The sequence below is a fragment of the Sinocyclocheilus anshuiensis genome, unplaced genomic scaffold (genome assembly GCF_001515605.1).
Source record: "Sinocyclocheilus anshuiensis isolate Anshui unplaced genomic scaffold, SAMN03320099.WGS_v1.1 scaffold20, whole genome shotgun sequence".
Lineage (NCBI taxonomy): Eukaryota > Metazoa > Chordata > Actinopteri > Cypriniformes > Cyprinidae > Sinocyclocheilus > Sinocyclocheilus anshuiensis.
The window spans coordinates 1,396,909-1,413,504 of record NW_015558646.1 but is presented as its reverse complement, the minus strand read 5'-3'; the positions used below and the strand labels follow the sequence as shown (position 1 = coordinate 1,413,504).

Here is a 16,596-nt window from a genome sequence, read left to right as displayed (position 1 = left end):
CTGAAAGTTGACTGAAGTTTCTGTAGAAATGCCTGCTTCTAGCTTTTCAACCAGTTCGTGTTCTTACTATAGGGGCATATACTATTTGGTTATATTTTATGACCAAAGTAAAACCTGGTATCATCTATGCCCTGGGAAACAGGATGTAAATGGACAGTCTCAACTCTAGAACAACAGAAAGAACCCATTCAGTGGGCAGTTTCAGTGGAACATCGCCCACCAAAGCTGGAGACAAAAAAAAAACGGGGGTAGCAGGTGGGTGGGAGTCGTCAACTTCTTCAACAAAAAGGGCATTTCCAAGAAGAGATTGCAGGCCACTCTTCCTTATTATACCAAGACCATGTGTTTTTCTTGGCTAAACTGACTGACCATTTGTTCCGCTTTCTTTCCCAAACTATGATGTTATATATGTTTTGGACAAGAAATTATTATCTCTAGTTGTTTGCATGCATCAAATACAAAAGAACTGATCTTCTCAAAATATTCTCTAATTTTCTTTAAGTTGATACTGAAAAAATCTATTATGTAATCATCTGTGATAGCGAATATTCTGCTAGTAGCCTGTATCTCATACCTGAGAACCCTGTGCCAGTCTGAGCTTGTTTCAGGAATCAGACAGTTTCGACACAGAGAATGTGTGTTGCTCAATGGAAATGGGGAGAGCAGTATGAAAATGTGATGCAAATCTGCCCGAGCAGTCAACAACATATCAACAAAGGAATGACTGCCTGGACTATTTTAGCAGAACACTACTGCTTTGAGTAAAAATTCAAACATACCCAACAGTGAAATGATTGTTATCTCATGAAACTTTTCACTTATAAATAGTTTGGGATTTATGCATACTGGAGTCATGGTCACATAAGTTTATATTTAAATTGAAGTCAGCTTCAACTGTGACAAACATTTCTTAGATTATCTTATATTGACAAACTAGCACTTTCTCCATGATCATCAGTGCTAACATCTCTCTAAAAACTTAGTTCAAGAACCCTCAATAGCTGAAATATGAAGGGACATGGACAAAGAAACCTCAGAGATATCCTCAAAATCTCCAGTTAGCTACCAATCCAGCAGGTTCCTCAATCTACTATGTCAAAGCTCATTCTAAAAACTCAATTACTGAAAAAACTGAAAGACTAACAAACCATAGTCTGCAACATGAGCCCCAGCAACAGCTCTCAAACCATCCACGCTACACAATGCTATGACAGGAAGAGGACAAATATTCTTTCTCAGGCCCAGCCCTCTTCTGTTCTCCACGCTAGACCAGCTAGATCAGTTTGGTCCACCCCTCCTGCTCAGCAGGACCTAATGATCCAATTACAGGCAGGGACTTGTTGACGCTGTTTTATGTGAAGAGCCAACCTGACACTACCGGCCTTGCTGCCAACTGTGACAGAAACTCAGGCCTGAAGAGAAGCCCCAAACAAAGCAATCCACAGCAAAGGGGCCTGTGTTTGACTACTAGCCAACTCCAGGTGCCCTGGCTCATTTACAATACAAATCAGGGACGGTCGGGAGGGGGGCATAATTGTGTGAGTGGTATTGGTATCTCCAGCCTAACAGGGGGTCTGACGAGATAAGACTATTAAAGTAAAATCTGATATTGTCCTGAACACCTGAGGTCATATGACATAGGGTGTGTAGGGTGGGGGAAAATTCCCTAAAAGTCCAAGTTTTCAGACCTCCACCAAAAAGCCTTCACATGTGAATTTGATTGAACAGAAAGGATGTACTGTTTGTACTTTGTACTGTTTTTACATTAATAATAACGCATATAAAAACCTTAATATGATAATAGTTGAAATTGTTTGAAATATTACCAAAACATGAATTGTTACCATAAAGATAGTGCCCATTTGACCATCTGTAACGTCAACCAAGATACTAATTTGCCTAAAACTCTTTCAACATCACTCTTGACCACATGTTTGAACATAATCATGTTAAAAAAAAAAAAATTACTGTTTTCTCTACGAGACTGGTTGCCTTGCTACTTACAAGCTAGTCTCAGCGCATACCATGGAGATGACACAAGTTACTATATTAAGTATGGTGTCAGGCATAATTACACGTGGAAAACTCAGGCAAAATGACGTTCTTTGAGGGTTGTATCTTAAAAAAAGAGAAAGAGCAAAAAGTGGTGCTCAGGGAAAATGACTAATTGTTTGTCACTCTGCTCTCAATGAGATACTGAGGTTTCTTAGCACAACAGGATGAGCAACATTCAGACCAGGTTTCAAGGCAATGATGAGGCCTGATAAGCCAGTCTAAAATCAAACTGAAATCTACAACCCCACGTAATGGAATCAATGACACACTATACAAAACAGCAAAACCATCACTTACGCAAACAAAAAGCACATTGGCGCTCAGGTTATTTGTATGCATTGTGCGTCGTTGGCAACTTTGTGAGCATATGGCTAAAACAGGCAAAGATTTAATCGAAAAGTATATCTTGACACTGAAACCCACTCTAACCGTCATCTGGGCTTGGTCAATAGACTTACAAAACATGATTGCCTACCTCATTCTCGGTACCCATATAAGGCAATGATACTTTGCAAAACATGTGACTATAAACTTTTAAATACCACATATTATATAACAATATGCTTAGTTCGATTTTTATGACTGCAAAATGGCCTTTCATGTAGGGAAAATGGCGCTAAAACTGTTTTTACAGACGTCTGCAGCAATATATTATATAATTGTCGATCATGCGACCAATAGGGGATTATTAAATGTAATCCAAATGCACAGATATTTAGGCTAACTGTTTAGCTGCATCAAAATATAGGGTATATATATATATAAATGCTGTGTTTAAATGTTGACCTTAAAAAGAAAATCAGACAATGTAACTTCATAATAAACACAATGTATATTGCATATACGGGTATATATGTAATAAACAATGAATAATGCTTACAAAGTTAAGAATGCAGACAACAGATACTTGGCGCTAACAGATCTACAACAGCATACTATTACATCATAAAGATATAAAATGGACACTAACCTTAAAGGTTCAGGGGTTTCATGTCAAACTCCATGGTTATGGTGGAAAACATATCAAAATGTTGGAAAAATAAAGAAATAATCTTTGAAAAAAAAGAGAGCGAGACAGATTACGTTGACGGGAGTAAAAAAAATAGTAATCCAAGGGTGTGTCTAAAGTGAATCGAATGGCATGTTCAAGGTGTTGAACACTGACCTGCCCTCTGCCTCTCCCACTCACTTTAGTGGTAGATAGAGCGAAAATGAGAACAGAGTAGGGGAGGGCAATGGCAGCGGGCTGAAATCTTTAAAAAAAGAGAAGTACTGCAAAGCAAAGCTCTCTCTCACTGTGACTCATCCCCCAAGTAACCACTGACAGACAGGCTGTAAAACAGAACTTCAGCATAGGGCCAATCAGCTGCAAGGGCAGAGCTAATATGCAAATGAGTTCAGGTGAGCTCAAGCTGCAGTTTCGATTGGCTAGCGAGTGCAGTGGGGGAGGGGAAACCTGGACAAAGTAACAATCAGACTACACCATGAGCTATGTGAGATGGGTAACACAAGACTGGGTAAGAGTGTAAAGGTTTTCATCAGCTTGACGTAGACGTGGCAAGAGTACAGCAAGCACGGGGAATTCTACCCAGATGAAATGCTCTTTCAAAACGAGATGTTTCAAGGACAGCGAAAGCTAAATCCACATCAACTGACTAGATCTTTCTGTAGTTCTTGTTTTTTGTGGTGCCAGAGCTTTTATTTGAGAAGGTGAAATGGGAGTGGCCCTCCAAGCTATATGACACCCCATAAAGCACCCTTTATGTTTGATATGAGGAATGAAAAAGGCCATGAGTTATAAAACTGGAAGAGCCGCCCCACCTGGTTGCGCTGTTGAAAAGAACACAGACGAGAAACACTTCCAATTCTTCCAAGGCCCTTCCACTGATTTCTACGTTGCCATGTTCTTCCAACCAAAGGGAAAGTACAGAATGTGACTCTGCTGCTTGGTTCAGCTATATTCCAATATTTCAGCATTAAAGGGATAGGTCACCCAAATCATCATTTACTCACCCTTATGTTGTTCCAAACCCGTATGAATTTCTTCTGTGGAACACAAAAATATATATTTTGAAGAACTTAAGAACCATACAATGAAACTCAATGGGGTCCAAAACCACACTGGATTGCACGAATAAACAAGACATTTTTCAAAATATCTTTTACGTTCCACAGAAGAAAGAAAATCTTACAGGATTGGGACGACATGAGGTTGAATCCTCTGCGCCAAATACCCCTATTGAAGTGACCAAGATACCAAATGAATGTCAATCTCCCATTAGGTTTCTTCACCCTATTTTTGTGCATATGGGGCATAACCCTTGTCAAGCATTTTTATCTGAGACAATCCAGCTGACAAACAGGAAGCCAGGGTATGTGGCATGGCGTGGCTTAGTGAAAAGCGCTGAAGTGCACTGGGTTTTGTCAACGCACCATTTAGACGAGTAAATGAGACAGTGAATGCACTCTAAACAGACAAATAGTCATTTAATTGACACTTTGCCAACTACAGTGTTGGTTACGTTAGGGCTTACTGTCAACTACCTGCCTCTTTCTGAGAAAACCTTAACTGTACCAATGAACTGTTGGGGTGTAAAAAAAAAAGCTGTCAGGCCTCTTGGGCAACCTTTCTGTCTAGTGGGCGTGTTCTCAACTATCTTAAGAATACGAAGCCATAGTATTATGTATTGCATACACACCATCCTTTACAGACTAAAGAGGATTACAAGAAAGCAGAAAAGGTAAGAAAAGGGAGAAAAAATAAGTACCATGAGGTGGAGTGCTGGGTATTATGTTCAACTCAGCACTGAGAACGTGATGGAAAGTGTGTAAACACACGGCGAGCACCTGCCCCTCTATGCCAACAACATGTATGACATGAGGCAATGATTATATAAACCATCTGTGACATCAAGTGGGGCACATCAAACAAGTCCAACAGACTCCACATCACTGAAATAAATGCACAAAGAGATGAGATTTGCATATAATATTAGTGTTTCCCTAGAAATGGCACAGCACCCAACAAACACATAATACACAGTAAAATTAGCTAATCATAATAAGAATAACTCTTTTTGTTTAAACAAATTTGCTTGTTTGTATGAAATAATAGATGAACAGGTCATATTTGCCTCAATGGAAACAAAAGACAGTACAAAATGACTGTCATTATCTAATTAGTAAAATTAGATGTTCACGGTACTATAGATCAATGTAATATAATATTTGTTTGTATACAATTATGACCTTGGATAAATTATGCATGAGTAAATTATGTATGAGTAATTTAATTCAACCTACAATATAAATAAACAGCAAAGAAATTAATGAGGAATAATTTTTCTCTACAGAGAGTGTTGAGAGAATTCAGTTGCCCTCACAGCAACCAGACCCTGATCACATGCCTTTGCTGACAAAGTTCAAAGACACACCTTTCCTATACAGCCTAAAAATAAAACCAGCCCACTCGCCTTTACTAGCGCTGCATGACTGAGTCCAAGCAAAACACAGCCGAGCCACAAGAAGGCCTCATTTTCTGCTGTGTGCCGGTTTTAAAATGTAGATGGCACACTTTGGTTTTACCCATGTCCGGAGTAGATCTTTTTTTTTTGTCTCCTCCTATAAATTTACTTCAAATTAATTGCTGACATAAAAATATAACTGTGGCTTGAGTGCTCTCAGGAATGCTAATGTAAACTCATTCAGGTTAAATTCAATTTACTCTAACCAGCTGACATGTTCTGTCTTGATATAAAATCTTTACAGTTTGTAGTGAGAACATTAAATAACTTGTAAATGTCTTATAATCGGTGATGCTAATGGAACTCCACATTGCCCTTTATAATATGACTTAGCCTACATCACTGTGAGATGGAAAACAGTGGCATATTAGAACAGGTCCAAAAATAGTCATAGCCTTGAGATAATTGACAAAGACAAAGCACTTCTCAGGGCTGGTCGTGTTGTTTGTGAGAAACTGAGGTCAGGTGGTGACTGCTTCAAGAGGCTTTGTGCACAAAGAAAAGCCCTCCCTCCATAGCATCCTGGTTAAGGGCCGTCCTCAAAGGACCAAGGGGCAATAGAAAAAGGCAGTGAAGCAAATTAAATCCAGACAGAAGGGCCATGGCATGAAGTCAATATACGAGGAAGATACTAAAATCTGGTATCTTGTAGGAATTATGGTTTTAAGCATGCCTGTATGTGGATGAAAAACAAGGTTTCCTGGCTTTAAATTAGCTTTACCAACCATTTTCATCACAAACATGACCTTCTAAAGTCCTTGGTGACCAGAATTCAGTTCATTACATGCTTCAATACACTGACAAAGTAAAGGTTAATTGAATGCCATGCCACAATCCACAGGATTCCAAGGTAACAACTTTTGTAAATACGAATGTAGACCAAAAGATTATATCTGGACAACCTTGAGAAATCCTGTCAGCTAAGAATGACGAGAGATGTGGGATTATGAACAGATACAACATTCCTGACCTCAGTAAGAAATGAGTGGATGTGAAGTGGGATAGGGGGAGTTTTAAAGGAAATTCCGTTACTGCACTAAGGTGCGGAGTCATTCCTTCCATGACCCACAATGTGCAATAAAGTGTCCACGTCTCTAACAGGTAAATAAAGACACTCCTACTGAGAAAAAAAAAACGCCTCCAGCAATTAAGGCTGCCATTACAAGTTTAATATCAGCTCCACAGAGTCAAGATTTGTTATCACTGTAATTTTGTACATTTCTAACTACTGGTTAGGTAATATGGAAAACATTAAAGGTGGAATTAAGCAAGACTGTCATAAAAAGAATGTTTAGTTTTAGAACAGCTCATAATTCTCAGCAGTTATAACAGTTTGATTCAAATTCAAAATGAAAATTCTGTCATCATTGACTCACATTCATTCAAGAAACCTATAGTCATGGCCAGAATTATTGACACCCTTGGTAAATACAAACAAAGAAGCCTCTGAAAATAAATCTGCATTGTTAATCCTTTTGATCTTTTATTAAAAAAAATAATATTTTTTTAAATCACAAAAACCTATCCTTTCACAGAAGTAAAACAATTTAAAATTTATTAAATAAATGTTTTTCTCAAATACACGTTGGTGACGATTATTGACACTTTTCTAAACCTCCATTTGCAAAGATAACAGTTCTGAGTCTTCACCTGTAATGCCTGATGAGGTTGAAGAACACCAGACAAGAGATCAGAGACCATTCCTTCACCCAGAATCACTCCAGGCCTTTCCGATTTCCAGGTCCATGCTGGTGCTTCTCTTCAGTTCACCCCACTCATTTTCTACAGAGTTTAGTTCTGAGGACTGGGATGGCCAAGGCATAAGCTTTGTTTTATGCTCAGTGACCCATTCTTGATTTTTGTTTTTGGATCATTGTCCTGATGGAAGATACCATGGCCCATTATTAAACTTTTTTTCTGTTGGTATTTGATTGAATCCATCATTCCATCTGAACAAGATATCAAGGACCTCTGGCAGAAAAATAGGCCCACAACATTAAAAATACAGCAGTATATTTTATTGTACGCATGGGGTACTTTTTTACCCCTGTGTGCACCAAACCCATCTTGTGTGTTTTCTGACAAAAAGCTCTTTTTTTTTTTTTTTTGCTCAGTTTCATCTGACCACAGAACCTATTTGAAGATCCAGTCGTGTCTCACAAATGAATATGCTGGAATTTGTTTTTGGATGAGCGCATTTTCTTTTCTTGATTTTTTTTTCTCAAAACCCTCCCAAACAACATGTGATGATGTAGGTTTTGTTTGATCCGTTTTTGAGGCTTTATGACCCCAAAACTCAACTATTTTCTGCAATTCTCCAGCTGTGATCCTCGGAGAGTGTTTGGCCACTCAAGCTATCCTCCTCACCTTGCATTAAGACAGTTTAGACACATCCTCTTCCAGGCAGGTTTGTAACATTTTCTGTTTATTGGAAATTCTGAATTATTGTCCTGATGGTGGAAATGGAAACTCTTTTCTTACAGCCACTTTCTATTTTGTAAAAGTCAACAATCTTTTCTTGCACGTCAGAACTATATTCTTTGGTTTTTCTCCTTGTGATGGATGATTAATGGGAATTTGGCCTTTGTTTTCCCTCATATTTATATTCCTGTGAATCAGGAAGCCATGGCTGGACAAATTCATGTTTGTAGTTACCCTGGTGTGCTACAAATGCAGAGTAAATATGAAAGGGAATATATTTATGAGAGATATTTGACTCATAATAATTTTTAGGAGTGTCAATAATTGTGGCCAATGTGTATTTCAGAAAAGCATTTATTTCATGATGAGATTGTTCCCCCACTTTCAATTGTTTTACTTCAATGAAACGTTAGGTTTTTGTGAATATTTTAAATAAAAGATCAAAAGGATTAACAATGCAGGTTTATTTTCAAAGGTTCTTTGTTTATTTTTACCAAGGGTGTCAATAATTCTGGCCACGACTAACTTTCTTTCATCTGTGGAACAGAATAAATTTGGAAGAATGTCATAAATGCGCAGAGGGCAAGATTAACCAAATTATTTATTTTTGTGTTCAACAACAACAACAAAAAAGTTATACAGGTTTCATTTTTGGGTGAACTGTCCCTTTAAAATGTAAAAAAAATTTAAACCTGAGTAGATTGTGTGTGTGCTGGATAATCTCATAATCTCTATGAGGGGAATATTATTTGGTCTGCCTAAGAAAGTAACCATCCCTTACCGGACAGTATACGATCCTCACAAAACCTCAACCAATTAAACATTAGACAAAGAGCAAGGCCAACATTCCAGACAGTTCAAATCACACATCTGTGGATGGAGAGCATTGACCAGAGCCATAAAGAAAAACACAATATAAAAGCACTGAGACATTTGACACTATTTAAATCCTAATTCTTTATCAGTCTAACTTGTCATTTATCTCAGACCGTGAAACTGCCACTGCCTTTCGCTCACATTATAGTAAAATACAACATAAGCTGAGCTGCTAATGAAGGTTGTGGGCTCTGTTTTAGAGCTTCAATGGTCGAATGGTATGTTTTCTCTCTGAGGACCAGACACTGGAAAGCATTATGCTAGATGAATACCTAATGTCTCAGTTTACTTAAATAATTTAAATCCAAGCCTGAGAGAGGAACGACCAATTGTTCTGAAATTGCCATTAAAAATATAAGCAAAATAAATAAGTAAACAGGTACAGTATTTTTAAAAATGTTTTTACTTTGCTTTATTTTATCCCTGTCTAGCGAGACATTCGCTGAATGAACGTTTCACTGGACTGAGGCGCACTGGCGATGATGTACAGTACTAACAGACTCTCATTTAATGTGCCGTGATTCTTCACACATTAGACAGTTTTTACTTTCAAGTGTAAATCAGCTAGATGAATTAGTCACATCTGCCCCTTTAATGGACCATCGAAATCTCAAACACACTTAACATTTACTCAACAACATCCCACGTCCCTTTTTTCCACACACTGACTTTTAATAAAAAACAAATGTTAGCATGTCATTTGAGGTCTACTCAAACAGTAAGGGACCTGAAACCATGAATTGTAAAATCAAATTTAAAGCCACTGTATAAAACGCTCTCTAATTATATTTAAAGTTCAGTCAATGTAATAAACTGGAGCAAACCTTCCACCTCTTACCAACATCAGCCATCAGCAATAAGATGCTCCTGCTTAAAAAATACCCAAGCTTTCCATATTTGTCTTTCTTCAGTCAAAACAAAGGCAGTGGGCCTTGTATCTCTATAATGCCTTCTTAATAAGACTCCCACATATGTGGCTGCCATCTGAACAGCAAGGTTACAGCAGCATAACATTACACTAACCTAAATATTAATCTAATGTGAACGCAAACAGAGGGTAAGATACCTTTCTGAATTACACGCTTTGCTATAACAGTAAGGAAATGCGTCAGGAACAGGCTTCGAATCAAAATGACTTGTCTGATTATGGAAACCTAATAATGTGTGAGAATCACCTGTCTCCCCCTCTTACTTCACCAAGAACTATTTCTCAACAGTAATTTATATGAGGAACAATGCAAAAGGCCCATAACTTTAAAAATGTCATAACAGAAGTTATATTCCATTAAACTAATATGGTGCACCTTCCCATATACAGTAGTAGCAGTTCCTTCTTTTTATTTTAACAATAAAATGCAATTGAAAGACATAACTTAAAATTTACAACAGAGTACAGAGCACTGCCTTAGTTTGTAATATTACAAACAGTTAAACTAATGACTAATATGAAAATCCTGTTTTGTGTCTATAGAACATGGCTCAACAACAATGATTTTTTTCTCTGCATGATTGATTCTTATTATCTTAATGTATTTTTATACTTGCTAGAAATATTTATATTTTTCATTAAATGAGGATTATAAGGGTTTATATAAGTTCAAAAAATGTCAACAAATTTTTAACTCCATAAATTCGTAAACTAGCTGATTCGTTTGTAGTTTTCAACACATTTTTTACCGATTACTTCAAATCATAACTGTTGTTGCTTGCTAACTGTTTATGTTACCAAGCTTGATAACATTATCTTGGTGACAAGCCAGTAGAATTTGCAACAACAATAAAGAACACATCCCAGAAAACCAAAACGTTTAAAAGGATGGAATAAAAAAAGAATGTCCAGCATCAATGAATCAATTTCAGTGGCATGACCGCACTCGCCCAAAAGGCCAAATGACAGTTCTATAAATTGGTTAAGATGGTTCCAAGCCATCTTTATTGTTGAGCTTAATAAATGAACACCACCACCTTGTGGAAGCCTATTGACTTAATTATACGCATATAAGACATATCATCTGGTATGTTCTTGTCAGCATTCTAAAACTAAAGCCATATTTAAGAGATTTATGAGGATATATTTTGAGGAATTACCCAACAGACAATTACTCAATCCATTTTCTGCACATGCTGTGAGCCGTATGACAATGAATGGTGAAGGCTTACACAAAGAAAAATGAGGCGTCATATTATGCACACTGTCCTAGCACACTCCAGCTATCTTTGCTGATGCTTGTAGTCTGTCTGCAAGGAGTCGGCTCATGTTGCAGCAAGCTCTCAGCTGATGATGCCCTGGTGATGCAGTTCCTGGATACCGAGTTTATAAAGACTGATGTCTTCAAATGTGGAGACAAATCAATAGCCAGCCCATTAAGTCATATCTCATGTGATTTTCTGTACACCATCGGGCCAAGAGCAGAGTGGAATGAGCTGGATGAATCTGCCCTAGGATAACTCTCCTTGACTTGGCTTCGCTTGGATTCACATGGGAGTCACGGTCATGGCCACATATTCTACAGCAAAGTAAATACTGGGGATGTTCCCTACACAGAGGCTTCCCACATACCTCTCATTGTCATTCTAGGATATCTCAAGCCACGTGCCTCGTCTGCTAAAAGAGGCAGAAAGAGCATCTGAGAGCCCCTTTGTGCCTTCTGGCAATCCAGTTCAAAGGCACAATAGGGTCATTGGGCATGAGTTCTGAGACACAAAGTCATAACAAGAAATAGGGGAAGAACCAAGAACTGTATTTCTGAAAGAAAAGACTCAAAACAGCACCAACTAAAGGGTATATTTAGAGCCTCTCATTGAGGATAATTAGTTTCAGAAGACTGGAATTTCCAGCTTTCTAAAGGCCTCTGGGGTGTGCGAGGTCTGGGAGGGGGTATCAGAACCAGCTGATAACATTTTTGGATGAAACGAGCTGACTAATATCACAAACTCCCAAAGCAGGAGAACACAAGTATACTCCCTGACCCCAGCACCTCCCAATGGCCAGAATGCTGAGAACACTGCAGCCAAACAGATACTTCAATATACATGTCTCACAGGGGAGCTTTGTATCCCAAAAAATGTAAACATCTGGCAAACATTTAGACAGTTAGACAATGGGTGAGACGTCAAGCCACAAATAAAGAAAACAAATTAAGAAAACATCATGCACCAGCAGATGGATTTAATACTCTGTTACAATATGAAATTAGACACTAATTGCTACATATCATAAGAAGCAAAGTCTGAAATAGGCGATTTGTCGTGGATGTTCAAGTCACTTTAGCCTTATTCCTTAGTTTTACTACAAATAAATAAATAATGTCAATTATGTCTGTTACACCAAAATCTGTAAATAATTCACTAGATATGGCAACACAAAAAATGATCTGCTAGCATGTTTTACATAACTGCCGAGTTACTATGTTATATCAGATAACGGATAAAAAAGCACTTTTGCCCACACATCAATGGCCTTTTATTCTCTCTTGTTGCATTTTTACTCCAAGCCTTGGCTAATATCTGAACTTGGTTACAAGTAGTGAAAATGACACAAAGACAAACCAGTTTTAAAGATAAACATCCACAAATATGTCCTGGTGTGAATGAAAACACTGATGCACCATAAGCCCCAGCACCGAGGACTGGATAACTGATTGTTCACACTCATGTGAAGCCCTTACTGTGTCTTGACCAGCAATGTCTGCCTAAAACAAGAGATTCTCACACTGAACCAGTCATTATATTCACATGCCCGCAGTCATGCTGGAACTCAGTGCACAGTTATGGGAGAGGGGCACAACAGAGCAGTTGGTCAAGCTATCCTGGGGGCTATTCAGATCAGAGCAGTCATATGAGATCAGAATTATGACAACATATGTTGGTTTATGGAATGTCAGCAAATCCAAAAGACTCCATGTATACCTGAATAAAATAAACAGTGCTTGTACATTCAATGCATTGTACATGCAGTCACTGACACACAAAGAGAAACTTCTAAAAGCCATCCTACGATCTCAAATTCACCAAAAACTAATAAAAAAAAAACTATAATATCTTAAGTAATAGCATTTAAAATAACAAGAGCAAGGTAAAGAGACAATGCAAACTTTACAAACACTTACCTTCATCTTAACGTGCCATCATTTTACAGGTTTAAATGTTAGCGTGGGGAAAGTGATGGACACACTCCGATCATTTCAATGAAACAATTCCTGAGCAATCTGTCATCATCTGAATCCTCCTTCCCGATTCAGTCCTGTTAAACCGAAGTAACTTTATCCTCTTTTGCAAAGACAAAATCTTCTAAAAGCTCATTGTTTTTGAAGCTCTAATCGAGCTTCGCCGCTTTCTCTTGCCTAACATAAGGTTATACTGTTTTCACTGCGTGGGGAATTCCTTGCGCTCACATTTTCCCTCGAAAGCGATTGGTCCAGGGTTCGGCGACTACAGTGCAAAGCGAGCGAAGCGTCAAACTAAAACGCTCCCATGTAGTCAGTGAAGTGACGCGTCTTTCAGGGTTGTAGATGGAATGGATGACGTCGGCACCTACTCGACGAATCATACGACTTTGTTTATGTGAGCAGCTTTTCGTTTTGGCTCATTTTCATGTGAATATAGCACTAGCTTTGAGAGACATCTCCAGTTAACAGCACCTTGCTTATTCATTATTTATTCATTTAATCCTCAGCCTCATTGCACATACATTATCGGATATACAAATCATTTTGTTTAACATGATAATGTTAAATATGGCATTAATAATGGCAGTAAAAACATCGCTTTTGTTATAAGGCGATCATACCATGTCGCCTGCATAGTAGTGTCCTTGTCCTGCAGGTGAGTGAGCGTTAATTTGTTACATCAAATAAATTCAGACAGCCCCTTAATTATACTGACCGTTAGTTTGTGATTAAAATAAATTCAGAAGACCCCTTAATCACACCGTTTTCCCCGCCCATTATCGGAATAGCCTGTTTGGGGAATTCAAGGGTAGTAGTGTTATTTGTGGTCAGGGGATTTACTTATTTATACAAAATGTAATAAATTGTTCTCAGACTTTTAACGGTATTATTTTCTCATTTAATTTTCAACAATTTAATCAATTAAAAAGTACATTTTCCCCATAAACTACTTGAACACTACGTATTTTAGGACCTAAAACCTAATGTAGAGACATGTTGAAATAAAAACACAGAACAATAAACTTACTTTCTTATAAATAACTTTCTTTCTTTCTTTCTAAAAAGCACATAGTTATCACATCGTCTCTCCTTTTAACCATTATGTTCCTTGAACATCTTTGGGTTTCTTACACAATGAGTCACACATCTAGAAGGAAGTAATATTTATCTTAATTTATTTAACTGTTAACTTTCTATAATTCATTATTGTATTTTACTGACCTTATTTGTAACTATGCCTTACCTGCTCATAATGTTCTTTGTACATAAATAGTGTGGCATTGTTATTATTAACACAATATAGTAGATTTAATTGTCTAACAGAAATTTCTTGTAATTCACACATATAAAGTTAAAAAACAGTACTTCCCATACCGGGAGTCGAACCCGGGCCACCTGGGTGAAAACCAGGAATCCTAACCGCTAGACCATATGGGACAACGTACGAGTGCTTTGTTTTTATTCATTCATTCCTGACAAATGTGCTATAAAGATTATTTGTACATTTTTTTGGTATCATATTGTTCTTCTTATGGTCACATAAGTGTTCACCGAAACAATTGCCCAGTCGCTACATTCTCTGAAACTGTGTTAATAGACTTAGGCTTTCATGTTCTAGTATTAGTAGGTTTCGATGTTCAGCTTCTTTTCACACAACGGACAGCAGGTGGCAGTGAAGCGCTAACATACGCTGAGCTTCCGCGAGACAGTTCGCCGAGGCATAGCAATATTTATTTGTACCATTTAGTTTCTGTCTCTCAAAATCTGTGTATTTACGCAGTGTATAATTCATGATAACTTTTCTATTACAACCAATTTATTCTCTGTGTATTTTAAATAAACGAATATTTAACAATTATCCTATCTGACGCTGTTGTATATCAGATACCCACTCTATGTAACGTTAGCCTGTTAGCTTCTTAGTTTTCTTATTAACACGCTTTAATTGTAATGCACTTTTTAGTATTTTATCACTCTAAAAGAAGTGTTATTCCTAAAACGCGTTAACCGTTTTCTTTAAACAGCCAGCTCATAGTTTGCACATATTTTGCTTTTATATGCAAACAGCGTCTCTTTTTCCTATTTTTGTGCAAAATTAGGAACCAAAGATGACCTCAAAAACGAAAGGTAACGTTACTAGCATGCATACATTAGTGAATTCACTCGGTTTCTCTTCTAGTAACAAAAAAGAGGTGTAGGCTAACGGTGTTTTAAACAAGTGTTGCGATGTGTCAATCATGATATTCACATGGTATTCTGAGATTCAAGATCGTGGTTATCATTTAGTGCCTACCTTGGTATAATGTATTAACATTTAATAACCACATATTTGTGTGAGTGTGTGTGTGTGTGTGTGTGTGAGAGAGAGAGAGAGAGAGTGTGTAAATGTGTAATAAATGTGAATAAAAAGGAAAGGTGGGCTCCAAAAGCAAAGAAGATGCTCCTCATGAGCTGGAGAGTCAGTTTGTTCTGCGGCTCCCTCGGGTCAGTTTTTTTTTTGTTAATTTTACTGACCTATATTAGTGCAAAGTCTGTAAACAGTATTTAAGTAAGGTACACACGCCCAAAACAATTCCATCAAGTGCATTTAAATAATTGATATCTTTAGATCATTGTTGTTTGACTCATAATTATTCGGTTACACTTTATTTTAAGGTGTCCTTGTTACAGTGTAATTATACATTTAAGTACTGAGTAATATTAAGTAACTACATGTACTTACTATATGGTTAGGGTTAGGATTAGGGTTTGGCTTATGGTTACTTGCATGTAATTATGCATAATTAAGTGTTATTATAATAGTAAGTACATATAGCGTGTAACAAGGACACCTTAAAATAAAGTGTTAACAATTATTTATACAAGAGTAACAAGACAAGTAACTTAATGTTATTACGCAAGTTGTAAATAATTACATTAGGGCTGCAAAACGATTAATCACAATCAAAATAAAAGTTTGTTTACATACTTTGTGTGTACAGGGTATATTATGTATATATAAATACACACACATATGTATATATTTTTAAAACAAATATTAGTATGTGTATACATTTCTACTTGTATATAATTTATATTATATAAATAAATATTTTATATAAATGTAACATATTTTTCCTTAATATATAAATATGTGTGTGCATTTATATATACATAATAAATATACACAGTACACACACATATAGTATGTAAACAAACTTTTATTTTGAATGCGATTAATCGTTTTGCAGCCCTAAATTGCATACAAATATATTGTCATCGATATACATTGTTCCTTGTTCCAGTCGAGATAAATGTTGTTAATCCATACATGAAGGAACAAAATTCTGCAAGGCGCAGTTATAATTAAATAAGTGTGGGATACACTGGAACACAGGACAGTATGAACAGTGAATCTACATCATACTGTATTTAATGAGTGTCATTTTATGTCAGAAAACAGACCCAGACAAAATGTTACATTTGTAATAACAAGATGTCAGGGTAAATACCATAGACTGTATAAAAACATGGACGTAGTGTCCGTGACGTCACCCGTAGATTTCCGAAGA

The 16,596-nt window shown here is 37.0% G+C and overlaps 2 protein-coding genes and 1 non-coding gene across 3 annotated transcripts in view; 1 reads left to right on the top strand and 2 right to left on the bottom strand.

Annotated features, from left to right (window-relative positions):
- The window catches only part of LOC107680959 (ETS-related transcription factor Elf-1-like), a 29,200-nt gene extending 25,866 nt beyond the window's left edge, over positions 1-3,334 (bottom strand). Inside the window, exon 1 of the mRNA XM_016477055.1 lies at positions 3,026-3,334. The gene's annotated coding sequence lies outside the window, so the exon portion shown is untranslated. The remainder of the gene's footprint in view (positions 1-3,025) is intronic.
- Positions 3,335-14,410: 11,076 nt separating this feature from the next.
- Positions 14,411-14,482, bottom strand: trnae-uuc (transfer RNA glutamic acid (anticodon UUC)). Its single transcript has one exon. It is a non-coding gene; the product is annotated as a tRNA-Glu (tRNA).
- A 23-nt stretch (positions 14,483-14,505) lies between these two features.
- Positions 14,506-16,596, top strand: part of LOC107680958 (transcription initiation factor TFIID subunit 7-like) — an 8,052-nt gene continuing 5,961 nt past the window's right edge. The window contains exon 1 of the mRNA XM_016477053.1: positions 14,506-15,172. The gene's annotated coding sequence lies outside the window, so the exon portion shown is untranslated. The remainder of the gene's footprint in view (positions 15,173-16,596) is intronic.